The sequence below is a fragment of the Syzygium oleosum genome, unplaced genomic scaffold, assembly GCF_021117445.2.
Source record: "Syzygium oleosum isolate NSW1041296 unplaced genomic scaffold, Sole_v2.1 Sole_v2.41, whole genome shotgun sequence".
In the NCBI taxonomy this organism is placed as follows: Eukaryota; Viridiplantae; Streptophyta; class Magnoliopsida; order Myrtales; family Myrtaceae; genus Syzygium; species Syzygium oleosum.
Window position 1 is genome coordinate 682,596 of NW_026607525.1, and position 13,101 is coordinate 695,696.

General features: G+C 39.6%; 1 long non-coding RNA gene and 1 pseudogene across 1 annotated transcript; both read right to left on the reverse strand.

Moving 5' to 3' along the window:
- LOC115667661 (disease resistance protein RPV1-like) overlaps nucleotides 1–9,233 on the reverse strand; it is a 38,736-nt pseudogene extending 29,503 nt beyond the window's left edge.
- On the reverse strand, nucleotides 9,231–10,289 carry LOC115691534 (uncharacterized). Its single transcript, XR_008815137.1, has 3 exons — nucleotides 10,094–10,289; nucleotides 9,414–9,985; nucleotides 9,231–9,304 (listed from the first exon to the last, which is right to left on the reverse strand). It is a non-coding gene; the product is annotated as an uncharacterized LOC115691534 (long non-coding RNA).
- Between the last annotated feature and the right edge of the window lie 2,812 nt (nucleotides 10,290–13,101).

Consider the following 13,101-nt stretch of genomic DNA (forward strand, 5'->3'; position numbering starts at 1 on the left):
AGGAATTAATTTTCAGAATTATCTATATATGCATAGATATCATAATAACTATTCTTCCATAATTTTTTTTGATTATGAATATTATTGGGAAATTTTCATTGTTCTTCTAAAGCGAAGTCATTTAATTTTGAGGTCTATGTTCTTGATCACACATTATTCTTTTAATGTTAAAAATTGGATCTTCTAGATAAAGTTATTTACTCCATCAAAAACTTATCAATAATGGTTGATTATCAAATTGATAATTATAATATTCCCTCTAATTCTGATTGTAGAGTTATTTGGATAATTCTGAGGCTATTCATCCCTTATTAAAAATGTCATTCATGAAACCAAACAATGTAATAACTATTATACTACTTAAACCAAAGAACGTATTATTACAGGTTTATTATATCAATTGTAATAACTATTACATTACAGACTTACTTTATTACTGTAATCAAACGGATTGTTAGTGTAAGTGGTTGATCAACCCTCTAGCTTTTGTGGATTCATGAATTTGATAACAATTGGGACGATCGAAATCTTTAGATTAGAGTACACACTAAGACTTGAAGATGTAGAAATATCTTATACAACATGGTAGTCAATATTTGATTGATAAAAAATCGATCAAAAGTTATATCACATGACAGCCCATATTTAACAAATGATGATACAAATATTAACTAACACTACAAAAAAACATGAATTTTGCGACGGAAATTTTTCGTCGCTAATTTGCGACAAACTTTGCGACGGATTTCTAATTCCGTCGCAAATTAGCGACAAAAAATTTCCGTCGCAAATTTGCGACGAATTTTGCGACGGATTATTTTCCAACGCAAAATTCGTCGCAAATTTGCGACGGAAAATTTTCGTCGCTAATTCGGTCGCAAATTAGCGACGACTAATTTTCCGTCGCAAATTTGCGACGAATTTTGCGACGGATTTATTTTCCGTCGCTAATTTGTGCAACGAAATTTACCATTTTGCGACGAAAGTAGAGACGAATTGGATGATTGTCACAAGTTCAAATTCAAAAGAGATTGGACGATTTGCTACACGTCCAATTCTAAGAGAGATTAGATATTACAAATTCAAATTAGATAAGAATATCTATTATAAACTCAAGATATTAGATAATCTCTTAAAATGTTCTCGTCCCAAATAAGCTTTTTTAGATTCGATAGGTGCAAATCTTATCTTCTTTTTTTTCAAGACTTAGATATAGATAACACAGATATCTATTTAGTTGAATATGCGGTTTCCTCCGCATGTAGCTCTTATGTATGTGTAAATATATGGGTAAATAAATTATAGCAATTTTCAAATAGATCGGAATCGGGTGGATGTATAAAATGTAAAGTCAATGTATCTATATGGGGATATCTATAGGAGATCATATAAAAGAGATATTCTTATTTAGACCTAACCAATTTGATCTAACCAATTAGATGAATTATTCCTAAAGGGTTACATCCGAATGATGAGTGAATAGAGGGCATGCATTCTATTAGAGAAATATTTAGAAGATTCTCCTTTAATTGATTGTAATTGATATTTTCCCTTTTAGATAGTCATCCTATAAAATCGATAAATAGGTTCGTGTACTCTTCATTTGACATGATATATATATATATATATATATATATATATATATTGCTCTTAATTTTTTTTTATAACATTCTTGACTTGGTATCAGAGCCCTATTGTTATTTGAGAAAGCGTCAATCGAGTCTGTTTGTAACAACGAGATCCACATCAGTTATGTTTCTCCACAGTGTTCGTAATGCTAGTCACATCGGCCCATTTCGCAACAACCTCTCGTAGTTGTTTGACATTCCTCCGCTGCTCTAATGAAAAAAAAAAAAACATCACCAGACTTGCCGCCATTAGACGAATTAGATCATGACATTTACTATGTGACATTCCGAATTTTGGCCCATTTTTGGGATTTATAAAACGGGTATTTCGTCAGTGCGCTTATAGTAAAAATCTCGCCCGGGAACTGATCACTCCCGGTTATTATTTTTAAACCTTGAGATTTCGCTAGAATCGCATTCGATCGAATTTGGCCGTTATTTAGACCCCGACCTTGGCGCCGATTTTCGAGAGCTTCGGGACGAAATAAATTGGACGGTGTCGATATTATTGTGGCCGCCGTCGAGGTGATTAGGAATAGTGAGAAAGTGGATTTTTGGACCGGGTGCGAATTTGGACCGGTAGACCTCCCTCGTAGTGTGTTTCGAGTTATTTTATTTTGGCCCGTTGTCTTATATTATTGTTTGGGATTTTTCGGGACAGCTTAGATCTTTTTCCGGTTTGAATCGCGACAGCTAGAATAATATTTAGTTTGAACCGTGTCCGTTGGTTCGCGCCGAGGATAAATATTAGCTTTTTCTTCTCTCTCCTTTCTCCTCTCGCGCCGCGCCACCCACCCCCGTGCAACGTCCCTCTCGCGCACGTCTCTCTCTCTCTCTCTCTCTCTCTCTCTCTCTCTCTCTCCTCTCCGCGCCGTCCGCCCCTCTTGCGTGCACGTCCCTCCCCATTAAGCCATGCACCCATCCCTCTCTTTTCTCTCTCCTCCTTTTTCCTTTTCTTTCTTTCTTCTCTTCTTCTTCTTCGTTGTTCCTCGCGGCGCCTGTTCCGCTCCGCCGTGCCCCGCTCGCCGACCGCCGCTCGACCGCCGTTCGCCTCCGTCCAACGCCACCCCACTGCCCGCCGATGCCGCCGTCCTCCCCGCGCCGTCGCCGCGCGCCGTGTCGCCTGCAGCCTCGCCCGACCCTCGCTTCTCCTCCTCCCGAACGCGTGAGCTCGGCTCGCGCCACCGCCTGTCTGCCCGGCGCTGCCGCCTGGCCGCCTTGCTCCGCCTCTCGCTGTCCAGCCTCGCCGCCGCGGAGCTCGCCGTCGCTCGCCGCCGTTTGTTCGTGCACTGGGAGCTCGCCGACCCGAGCTCGACCGTCCCGTCCCGCCCCTGAGCCGATTTTCTCCGGGCCAAAACCAAGTAAGTGACTTTCTAAATCCTACCTAGTACTTTGGGTATTTTTAGACTTGTTTAGGGTGAAATTTAGTACCGGCTTAGGAATTTAATTAGGCGTGGGCTAATTAGATTGAGTGTGCTTAATTGGTGAATTATTGTGGCGGTAATTGTGTGACTAATTTAGTGATTTACTGAGATAAATATGCCTGACTGAATGGTTGTGGCGCTTGTGGGTGAATTGAATTAATTGAATGTGCCGACATGAATGTCGGGTCGGTGGACCGATGGGGAGCATGAATTGAGTTGACCGATGTGGCGTGCTAGATTGACATTGGTGAAAGGGTGGTGATTGAAATTGATTTATATGACTAAGAGCATGGTGAATTTTGTATTGTGGTGCATGTGCATGAGAAAAGCCCGGCTTGATCTCGAGGGCGACCCGAGGCGCAGATGCGGGTCGTGGGAAAGTGTGAAATGTCCAAAGGAGGGACGAAGCCCGCTTGATTCGAGGCGCCAACCCGAGGCGTGGTTACGCGGGTGTGGCTAGAAAGGCAAGTAAGGACCCGAGGCGTGGTTACGCGGGTCGAGAGAAATGTCCCCGAGGCGTGGTTACGCGGACCGAGCCCGGCTTGATCTCGAGTGGCCGCCAACCCGAGGCGTGGTTACGCGGTGTGGCTAGAAAGGCAAGTAAGGACCCGAGGCGTGGTTACGCGGGTCGAGAGAAATGTCCCGAGGCGTGGTTACGCGGACCGAGCCCGGCTTGATCTCGAGGGCGGCCCGAGGCGTGTTGACGCGGGCCGTGTGAAAGGACCCGGGAGGTCGTGAGAAAGTTGCCTCGGCCACGCATGCGAATTGAGTGTGATTGAATTGATCGGTTGAATTAGTTGGAGTGATTGAGTGAAAGCGTGGTTGGTGTTTGAGCGACTTGTGATGTGTTATTTAATTAATATTATTGCCTTATCACGTGACGACTAACGTGTAGAGTTGGCATGGACTTGATGACGAGGTAAGTACAATTATGCGAATTTTATATGTTATGGGGTAGATTGCATGTATGACTTGTCCGGGTACGCATTGGCCTACGCGGGGTTTAGGGGTTGCTTATTGAGACTCGTTCTCACGGTTATTATATAACCATTTCAGATCCGCGATCGTAATCGATTCGGAGACGCCGCCGCAGCACCACAGTGGATTGAAGAATAGATCATTTACCCCGTCTTTTGAGTACCTTTTGTAGAGGAGATAAGTTTGTCAACCACCGCCCCTTTGAAAACCGTGGTTCTAAATTGGTAGCCCGAGTTATCGTTTTGTATAGTGACTATTTTATGATGGTATGCAATTATTGTTTCGCACTATCCCTTTGTCGTTGTTTATTGTCCGGGTTAATTAGTTTCGCTTCCGCTTGCTTTTATTGTTGGGTGTTTCATTTGGGTCGGCGACGCGTCCTGGGACGTCGCGTTCAATGATCGACCACCAAGGGATGACCGCGCGCTCGTAGGGTGCGGGGCGTGACATACTAATTCGTCAAATATGAGTAATGTATCATTGTAAGAAGCATATCTACTCAAAGTTCCGACGGAATTAGCGACGGATTCGAAAAATTGGTCAGTATAAACATTTCCGTCGCTAATTCCGTTGCAAATTAGCGACGGATTTGAAAAAATGGGCGCCATGTGCCACGAAGATCACTTCCGTCGCAAATTTGCGACTGATTTTGCGACGGATTCCAAAAATAAAGGGCATTTTCCAAATCCGTCGCAAATTTGCGACAGAAAAATAAGTCCATTGCAAATTTGCGACGGAAAAATTAGTCCGTCGCAAATTTGCGACGGAAAATAAGTCCGCCACAAATTTGCGAGGGGAAAAATTAGTCCGTCGCAAATTTGCGAGGGGAAAATAAGTCCGTCGCAAATTTGCAATCGGAAAATTAGTTCGTCGCAAATTTACGACGGAAAAAAAAATCCGTTGCAAATTTGCGACGGATTTTGTGACGAATTTGACCAAAAATATTCCCGCCCATTTGACAAAAAAAAAAAGAAAAATTCCCGCCTGGCCTTTGCCCCCCTCCTCTTCTTCTTCTTCTTCTTCTCTTCTTCCTCCTCGCGCGCACGTCCTCTGCTCCGACCTTCTCAGCTCCTTCTCCCTCTTCTTCCTCTTCCTCTTCCTCTTCTTCTCTCTCTCTCTCTCTTTCTTGATCTCTGCAGCCTGGCGATCTCTCCTCAGACCCAACGAGGAATTGCCGCGATCTATCCCCTTCTCCGCTGCTCCAGCTCAGGTAAGATCCTCGCATTCCCCCGTCTTCGCTCCATCATCGGCCATCAAGGTGCAGCTCCACGTGTCTCCCTTCGTTTCTTTTAGCTGTTGTTTGTCTTTGGGCTTCTGGAGGTTGCATTTTGACTTTCTGCTGTTTCGATGTCCGCGTGCTTTTGGAGTTCTGGGTTTGTTCGTTTGCTTCTTCTTGTTGTGAAATTTCGGAACTTGGGGAGGTTCGAGCTGATGGGCGTGTTGTTCTTTTCCCCTCCATCGACTGTCTCGTTCAGGTCCTGTCATGAGCTGATCGCGTCTCGCTATTGGGTCGTTCTTCCGGCGGAGAATTTTTGCGGGATCTCGAAGCGGAGTGAAGTAAAGTTGTTCCGAAGTTTAAGCTGAATCTTGTGCCTTTTTTGGGGGTCGATGAGGAATACCGCGGCAACCGGCGCCGGGGCGGCCCTGGTGTTTCTGTGCTTGTCCGCGTCGTTGGTGGCGGCGGCGGTTTTGGGGGCGAACTATGTGCCCACCGATAAGATCCTGCTGAATTGCGGGGCGGATCAGCAGACCACCGATACCGATGGCCGGGTGTGGACCTCGGACATTGGTTCCAAGTTCCCATCTTCCACCGCGAACTCGATCACGGCCGCGGCCGCCACGCAGGACCCCTCGGTGCCCCAAGTCCCATACATGACCGCGAGGATCTTCCCGTCTAATTTTACTTACAGTTTTCCCGTGGCATCCGGTCGGAAGTTTGTCCGGTTGTACTTTTATCCGTCTTCGTACAATTCGTATAAAGCGTCCAATGCTATATTCTCTGTTTCTACTGGGGATTATACTCTTATGAAGAACTTCAGTGTGGCCCAAACGATGGAGGCTTTGAAAGTACTCGGTCAATGTTGAGGGGCAGACGCTGGACCAGTTGGTCGCAAATTAATGACCAAAAAAAAAATTCATCAAAAATTAGCGATTGCCACGAATACATTTCGTCGCAATTTTTAGACCAAAAAAAAAAACATTTCGTTGCAATTTAGAGAACAAAAAAAAAATTTCGTGGCACATTAGAGACGAATTTTGCGATGAATACAGTTCATGGCTAATTTTGCGACGAATTTTGCCACGAATAATTAGCGACGAATTTTGCGACGGACAATTAGTGACGAATACAGTTCGTGGTTAATTTTCGACGAATTTTGCGACAAATTTTTTGCGACGAATAAAGTTCGTGGCTAATTTGCGACGAATTTTTTGCGATGAATTTTTTGCGACGAATTTTTTTTCGTCGCAAATTAGCGACGAAAATTGATATTTTCCGTCGCTAAATTTTGCGACGCCGAATTATCGACGGATTTTTTTCCGTCGCAAAATTTGTCGCAAATTCGTTTAGCGACAAATTTTGCGACGGACAATTAGCGACGAATTTTGCGACGAATACAGTTCGTGGCTAATTTGCGACGAATTTTGCGACTAAATTGCAACGAATTTTGTGACGAAATTTGCGACGGATAGTGCTCGTGGCTAATTTGCGACGAATTTTGCGACGGATAGTGTTCGTGGCTAATTTGCGACGAATTATTTGCGACGAATTTTGCGACGAATTTTTTTCCGTCGCAATTTTGCGACGGAAATTGAAATTTTCCGTCGCAAAAATTTGCGACGACCTATTAGCGACGGAATTTTTTCCGTCGCTAATTTTGTCGCAAATGCGATTTTCGACGGATTTTTCCTTTTTTTCCGTCGCAAAAATCGTCGCTAATCCGGCGTTTTTTTGTAGTGTAAATTGTTGCTAAATAAGATGCTCACTAAGAATTGAACAATGTAGAGATAATTTTATAACATCATAACCTATATTTGACAAATAAATGTTATCCAGGAATTAACACAAAGTGATCCATCGTTACAAAAGAAAACAAAAACTTGGATTAGCATATTCATTTGAAAAAATAAACCACTATCATGGAAAGTTTACGGAACATATATAGTATATGTTTACTTGGTTATATTACACAGTTGCGCATCATAAATGAATGTGAAAGCCATTAGCAAGTTGACGGTTTTAACTAACGGTGGACGATTAAGGACTTGATTGCCCAAGCTGTGAAAAATAAAGGACTACTTTGAGAAAAATAAAATCAGATATGGGACTAAATCACACAAACAATAATCCTTTACGGACTAAACTTATACTTAACCCAACTGGAAAATTATAGGAACCGGGATAACTAATTGTCACAAAATGAATGGAGGTCTCATTTGTCAGATCAAACAATTCATAAGAAGTCAACAATCAATAAAAGAGAAAAGAAAGAGAGGACCTCATAAGAAATTGGGATCATGACACAAATGATTTATGAACTTTGGCTCAATGTGTAATGTGGTCATTGAATTTTTAATTTGTTCAATGTGATCCCTAAACTTTAGTCCAATGTGCTATATGGTCCATGAACTTTCAATTTGTTCAATGCGATCCCTGAATTTTTAGTACCTGTTGAACATTTTCAATATAGTTCAGGGACTAAATTGCATTGAACATTTTTCATATAGTTCAGGGACTAAGTTGAATAGGTACCAGAAGTCCAAGGAGCGCATTGAATAATTTGAAGTTGAGGGACCACATTGTGCATTGAGCTCTAATTCAGGGACCACATTGAACAAATTAAAAGTTCATGGATCACATTACACATTAAGCCAAAGTTTAGGGATCATTTATGTCATTTTCCCTAAGAAATCAAAAGAAGAATCCAACATTAAATAGGTGAATTAAAGTTACCAAAGGAGAGGCTCCTAATACCAGGAGATAAAGATATATATATTAATCATCAATAACCAAGAAATTGCTCCTCAATTATGTGCTAGAATTAGGTAAGAACGACAATTAATCGAAAGAGCTCTTTTGCTGGTGGAAGAAGCAAATTTTGGGGACTAAGGATTGACAATAATTTTTATCTCAAACGAGAAAGAGAAGATGGACTCACATTCATTAATTAAGACAAATAGATAAAACTCTTACCTTGTTGCTATTAATCACATCCGTGGCATCCTCACAAATCCATAATCTGCTACGCTTTTGAAGCTTCTTTTTATTTTCTAGATGAACAATTTCCCTTCCGAGATCTCTTAGTTGATCATGCATCATTAGCTTGCCGTCTTCGTCAACTTTAATTAGGGACATAAGACTCAATACTTCGATTCCCTTCCTCGGAAAAAAACCACAAGCATCCTACATATAAGTTGGATTTTGTTTAGATGATCCAACAAATAAACATGCAATATCTAAAAAAATTTGTTGCTCCTCTTCATCTAATGCATCATAACTTATCCTTAACTTATTTTGTACTGTTGTATCTGGCACTTTCTTCAATTTCTTTAATGTATCTTTCCATACTTCTTTTGTCTTCCTCCATAAGAAGGAACCTATAATTTCAAGAGCTAAGGGAAGGCCCCCAATAGTGGACACGATATCACGAGAGATAACCTAATAATCGCTTTGAGGAGAATCCTTTCCAAATGCATGTCTACTAAATAAAATCAATGACTGATCTGAAGGCAACTCGTTGAGTCGGTACATGTAGTCTGCCTTAGTCTTGTCAAGAATACTCTTGTTTCTAGTTGTTATGATGACTATACTTCCAGCTTTAAACCAACTACTATATCCAGCCAAAGCATTGAAGTGAGTATAATCATCCATATCATCAAGAAGAACGAGAACTTTCTTACTTGTAAAATGAGACTTGATAACATCGATTCCCTCATAGACATTAGACACATCATCTGAATTTCTTAGTATATCACAAATGAGTTGCTTTTGTAGACATTCAATACCCTTGCGCAGAGATGTTTCTCGAATATTTGCCATGAAGCTAAGATATTTAAAATGACTAGATAGTTTCTTGTAGAGGACTCTTGCAAGAGTAGTCTTACCGATACTGCCCATTCCATAAATTCCGATAATCCTCGTACAATTGAATTTAGCATCTATCTGGCTTATAATCTGTTCCACAAGATCATCAATTCCCACCATTGAGCCCAAAAGGTCTTTTTAACTCGCTCATAACTCTTTCGACAACTGTTTTAACTAGCACTGCTTCATGCCTATCAAATGATAGTAGAAATTTCAATATATGATGGCAAAATTTATTTTCTTTTTCAAGTAAGATCTAGTTATAAGAAACTAAACAAGGTTATGTGTTGAATAATGTACCCGTTATCAATTTTCTCTGATTCTCATCCTTTCAATGAGCTTATTTATTTGAGCGCTTCTTCCCATTCTTTCACGACCATTTTGTCCAAATTCTTTTCACGTGCATTGATATTGCATGCCCATTTCCCTACAAGATGTCGCAACCGTGAGGGTTTCACTTTGTAAAATATCGCCAACACTATTTGCCCTCTGCTTCTCTTGCATTTCAACATATGCGCCAGCTCGCAAAGGCACCATTTGCTGTAAGCATAGTCCTCAGAGATGATCGGGATTGAGATCTTAGATTGAGTAATACTATAGAGAAGCTTCGAACCAATCTCCTCACCAACACATAGCTCATTGTCATCTCTGAACACGTGAATTCCTGCATCGACAAGGCGGGTATATAGATGATCGGTGAAGCCAGTACGAGAGTGTCTTTTCCTCTAAAGCTCAAGAACACTTCGTAATCATTCTCTTTTGGCCTTTTGGTTCTGCCTTCATAATTGCCCGTGTGTGGAGAGGTCGATGAGGAAGACCTCTTGTAATTCAGATCTTCTGAATGAATGAGTTCTTTTCTTTTCATCTCAGATCTGAGATTGCAGAAATGTCTCACAGAATTCAATTCGGAACCCATTAGAAGAAAATGGAGCAGTCAAAACACGAAACACAGAAGAGAAGAGCAAGGAGTCATCGATTACCTGAGGAGTGCTCAAACAACACAATCCTCCTACTGCTGTGATCTCCACCGTTTCTTTTGCTTCTACGTTGGATTACCACAGACAACAAATTTTACTGCGCGTGCTTTGATAAAGCTGAGTTCTTGCATCCAAGGGTCGAAGATTCTTCATGCTAATCAAATCGCTGCGATGCAAGCTGCACGAAAGTTGCACGCGTAGTTTCCGCAACATTATGCGGAAGGTGTGCGGAAGTGACGGATGTGCTTTTTGACTTGACTTGGTTTTTTGGTTATATGAAAAAAAAGAAAAACTAACGAGCAATGCTCACATGTTTTTTATTTTTGACTTGACTTGCTCTTTTTGTGGGGAGATTTATTTTGAGATCATCACGACTGGACTTGACTTGACTTTTAATGATAAAAAATAGAAAAGAAAATTGACGAGTCAATGACAAAAACATATCAATAGTCGGATCACATAGGATACTGGACACTTCATTAAGATATTGAAATCAAGAAAGTTTGTTATTTCAATTTAAAATTTGACTTGTTTTCTAAAAGACATTCCCATTGAAAAGCGACTCTCAAAATAAATCTCCCACCTCCAACCCCCCACCCCACCCCCAAAATTTTTTTTTTCTCAAATTTGATTTCGTCATTTCACATCATACCAAAAGATTATTTAGTTATAAACCCCATCAAGTCACTCTCAGAAATTAATTATTATTCATATTTTACATAAATATTATTCTTTTAATGTCATACTTAAAAATTCTTGACTAACAGGTTCTTCGCAATCGAATAAATATTCAGTAATACATTTTCCCTTTTTATTTCATTTTTGTTGAACTTTTTATTTCAAGTTGAGGTTCTCGGCCAACAGGTCGTCCACCAAAATATATTTTTTCTTAGCACAATATAGGAGGATTCACATATTAACTTATTTAACATTAGAAAAGCAATTTAAAAAAATAAAGCTATTAAATGAAGAGATTACATTTTACAAAAGGCAAACATGTGATTACTTTGACACCTAGTATATTATAGCTTTATAGTTTTCTTATTTTTGCTATTCTGATAAACGGGTTACCTTATAAAACCTCCTAAGGTAAGAGCATATACTCACTTCTTTACTTATAGCTACGAAGATTCTTCTATTGTTTGTAAGCTTCCTTAGAACCCGAAATGATGACAGGAGATAAAAAAGCTCAGCAACTTAGTACACAAGTGACTAACCACATCTCATTATTCTACGATAATAAAATTGACCAGTGTGTCTGTTGCGAAAACAATCGATCTAACAACAAAATAAATAGAAGAAAAAAATAAATCGAACACCAGATTTACATGATTTGGTCAGTTTGACCTACGTTCACGGAAAGAATAACAAATAATTCTATTGTAAATCAAACTATATAACGGAGATTACAACCATACTTGAGTAATTTATATACTTTCAATGTTTCCTAGCCCAATTATATCCAGTAATTCAAATAGTGTTTAGCCTCACAAATTCTTACGAAATAATTTCTCAATCTCATAAAGAAATTAATAAATTTTGCCATAAGACTTGATTGGCTTCAACACTAAACTTATTAATGCAATTCCACGAAGAAAATCCACACCACGCACTTGGTTGAAAAACGGCGTTTCAACAACTAGAAAAACCCTCGCAGAAATGCATATATATATATATATAATATTGGTTAATACCATGAAAAATCCAAAACTGGTAGACCCATGATAAATTTATCCAAAACTAATTTTTTAACCATTAAAAATCCCAAACTGGTACACCTGTGATAATTTTACCCTCTGTTAGTTTTCGCTAAATTTTACCATCAAATTTATGAGTTGGATGATACATGGTAGTTAACAGGTGTACCAATTGAGGGTTTTACCCTCCATTTGTCATATATGTACCAGTTTGTGATTTTTCGTGGTAATAATTCAATTTAATGGAGGTAAATTTGTCACAAACATATCAGTTTGGAGTTTTGGGTGGTCAAAAAATTAGTTTGGAGTAAATTTGTCACAGGTGTACTAGTTTAGGGTTTTTAGTGGTCAAAACATTAATTTGGGACAAATTTGTCACATATATATTAGTTTAGGATTTTCGTGGTATTAACCCTATATATAAAAGAAAAGGCAAGTTTGATCAAATCACGGTCCATGTTGTACTTTTCAATTTTAGTGGCCGAAGACTCCCACTAATATTAGGAAGTTAATCTCCAAAACTTAGGCTTAGATCCCTTTTTCTTTTACTTCCACGTGACCAATTAATTTTAAGCACTTCAAATTCCGGATGGGTTTTACTTGACGTACTTAAACTCAAGACATGTTTTAATGATATTACACGATCAAGTGATTTGAAAAGGAAATCTGGCATGCTCACTATTTAAAGAAAGCAAGAAGAAAAGACCCAATTAAGTTATACAATATACAAAGTGAAAAGTGATTTTGAGTTGAAAGTTTCAATACATGGGTCTTGTCGCTTAAAATCTCAATTGTATGATCACAATCACCTGTCCTACCACAAGGTCCAAATGAATCCCTTCGATTGGAGATGAACGGAATGAATGAAATGCATAGCCTTAGTTTAGGGTTATGATTGGATGGATAACTACTAGTATCAAATATAAACAAGACTTATACCAAATATTAGAGAAAAGTACTAAAAAAGTCTTAAACCTATTGCATTTGTACCAATTCAGTCCTAAACCTTTTAATTGGATTAATTTAGTGTTAAACCTTTTGGCCAATTTAGGCCAAAAATCGCTGATGTGGTGGCCAAACATCTGACATGACATAGCTAGCGGATGGCCAGTGCTGGTGTAGATATTTTTAATAATATTTTAAATTTTATAAATTTCTTTATAAAAAAATTCGCATTTTCATTTTTCCTTTTTCTTCCCTTCTCTTCCATTTGCCTATGGCTGGTACTCTACGATGGCCTGCAACCGGCCACAGGCAAGGGTTGCCCTCACCATACCCCACGGCCTTTGGCGAGGGCTGCCCTTGCCGGCTCTA